Source organism: Kryptolebias marmoratus, linkage group LG17, assembly GCF_001649575.2.
Source record: "Kryptolebias marmoratus isolate JLee-2015 linkage group LG17, ASM164957v2, whole genome shotgun sequence".
Classification (NCBI taxonomy): Eukaryota; Metazoa; Chordata; class Actinopteri; order Cyprinodontiformes; family Rivulidae; genus Kryptolebias; species Kryptolebias marmoratus.
The window spans coordinates 27180343-27183078 of NC_051446.1; the positions used below are offsets into that span (position 1 = coordinate 27180343).

General features: G+C 36.7%; 1 protein-coding gene across 3 annotated transcripts in view; it reads right to left on the reverse strand.

Moving 5' to 3' along the window:
* acta2 (actin alpha 2, smooth muscle) overlaps nt 1-2285 on the reverse strand; it is a 9465-nt gene extending 7180 nt beyond the window's left edge. For all 3 annotated transcript variants that reach the window (XM_017440755.3, XM_017440757.3, XM_017440754.3), the window contains exon 1: nt 2129-2285. The gene's annotated coding sequence lies outside the window, so the exon portion shown is untranslated. The remainder of the gene's footprint in view (nt 1-2128) is intronic.
* Nucleotides 2286-2736: the final 451 nt, after the last annotated feature.

Here is a 2736-nt window from a genome sequence, read left to right on the forward strand (position 1 = left end):
TCTCTCTCCCAGCCTCAGCTCCATCGGTCCTTCCTCATCTCTCCTCATCTTCCTCCTCCTCAGGTCTTTTTAGTCCTTATTTAGTCAGAAACTTCAGGAACAACATTGCTGCAGTTTGAGGCAGCAGAAGGGTTCACTGTGCCCTCAGTTCTGACTCTCAGGCTTTTTTGGGATTTTCTACATTTTGTTCTTGTTTGTGTTCTTATTGTTTTTGTTGTTTGTGTTCTTGTTTCTCATTTATATCCTGAACTCCTGCACAATAAATATAAAGTTATTTTACAGTCATTTCTGGGTTTTAAAGATTTTAGCTGCTGATTGGAATCTTTTTTAAGTTAAAGTTTCCATTAAACATTACAGCTGTGTTGGATTCACTTAAAGGAAAAACTGTGGAAATGTTTTAAAATCTGATCATGTTGTGCATTAAAACCCAAAGGTCATGATTTAGCTGTGCTTCTCCAGAACCTGCACTATAAACTGAACAATATTAAACTGTAGTTTAACTGTCAGCTGTAGTTTGAGGTAATTTATCTGTAACTAAGCTGCAGAGACACCTTCCACCCTGCAGGGGGCGCTGCTGGTCAAAAAGCAACAGAAACAGGACCATTTTAAAGATTTAAAATGATAAAAGATAAACTAATAAAAAAGTCTGGTAAAATGTTAAATGTAATGTTTTTACCTGCTGTCCTCAGCAGAAAGTATGGAAGCCTGTTTCAGCCAAAAACAGATGAAATTATTATTTTGTTGCTTTTTGTTTTGATCACTTTTTAAACACAAACTAATGAAGAACATTTTCTGGCTCCACGACAGAACCCTGAGATCCAGAACCATCAGGTCCAAATGTGTGGTTCTGGTCTGGATCAGTCCAAAGACCCAGCTGTTAGAAAACCCAACCAGAACCACAGCCTGCTGTCTGATCTGTTTTTGTTATTTTGTTTTTGCAGTTTTTAGGAGAAATTGTTTTTGTTGTTTTTGTTGTTATGCCTTAAAATCTTTGACCCACAGGGAAATCTGTCCCAGAAGAAATAAAGTAAAACAAAACAAACAAAAAAGATGTAAATTAAATGTTTTATATGTAATAATACAAATTAAATAATTATGTTAAAATTAAATTATAAATTGAAATATTTTTATTTTAATTTAAATGATTTTATTGCAACTATTATAAATAAAAGTCATTATTTTGTGTTAGTATTAGTTATCAAATATATATATATATATATATATATATATATATATATATTTTTTTTTTTTTTTTTTTTTTTTTTTAAATACAGAACTATGTAAAAGTTTAGAAAATTTGTTTTTATAACATATTTTTATTTTCAAGCAGTTTTAATATTAAAACAATAACCATAAAAACTCAAGCTGTGGCTTTTAAGAGGTTAATGTTTAAAATAAATACTCTGTTATAACATTTTTACCAGTTTCAACAATTATCTTTTTTTTTGTCATATTTTAAATTTTTGGTTAAGTTATAAACTTCTGATTTTTTACCTAAATCAGTCAAATTTATCCCACATTTAAAATCTTTTCTAATTGAAATGAAATCTGATTCGGTTCCGCCCCACATGATGAGACCAGAACTTCAGATTTATGAAAGGATTATTTCTAATATCTGTTTGATCAACATTAAATGTGTCTGATTTTGATCAGTTCAGGTTTTTACCAGAAAATAAAGTTTCTGAAAAAGATTTTTACTCAAGTTGTTGACCCGGAGGATTTTCAACTAAACCGAGCTGAAGGCCTGAAGCAGCAGGCGTGCCTGACAGTCAAAACTCAGGGCAGAGAGGACATCAACACCTCCAACAGAGAAACCTGGAGATGAATCAGAAACTGCAGGAGGACAAGGAGAGAGGAGGAGGAGGCTTCAGGAGGGGGAGACACAGAGGAGACAAACTAAGAGGAGAGGACAGACAGGAGGTGAAAGATGGAGGAAAGGATGATGAGAGAAAGGAGGAGTGAGGAGTAAAAAACCAAGCAGAGAGGAGGAGGAGATTTTTCTCTGAAAGTGAAGGTGGAAGGTGAGGAGGACATTACAACAAAAATCAGGGAGGAAAGGAAGAGCGTGGACAGAGGAGACGTTTGGGATCAGTTTACTGAAGAGGAGGTGATGAAGAGGAGGGCTTACCGTGGCAGATCAGGACCGGCTGGGACGATGTTGGAGGTGGACGAGGACAGAAGTGAGAGTCTGAGGTCCTGAGATGGAGTTTATCAATCCTCTACCTCCTTCATCCATCCCTCCATCCAAACAAGGCTGTGTCCTCCTCTTCCTCATCCTCCTCCTCCTCCTCCTCGCTCCTCAGTTTGATTCCTTTTAGGGGAGGCCCCGAGGGCAGCAGCCAATCAGACGGCTTTGTGGCATCGCTGGAGTTTCTCCCATCACTCAGTGCATTCCTGTGAGAGGCGGACAGGAAGGATTCAGGACCTGAGCAGCAAGGAAACTACTCAGATTACAAGTGAAATTACTTAGATTACTTGTTGAAGAGCCAAAGTCCAGACGTCCATCCTTCATTCATCCAGTCCTGGCAAACAGGAAGTCCTCTGGTTCCGTTCCTGGTTTTTATCGGGTTCTAAACAAAAACAGAATTCACTGTGTTGTTGTTGTTATTATTATTATTATTATTATTATTATTATTATTATTATTATTATTATTATTATTATTTAATAAACAGAACCTGGTTCCAGCTCCTGACCCAACAGAACCTGGTTCCAGCTCCTGACCCAACAGAACCTGG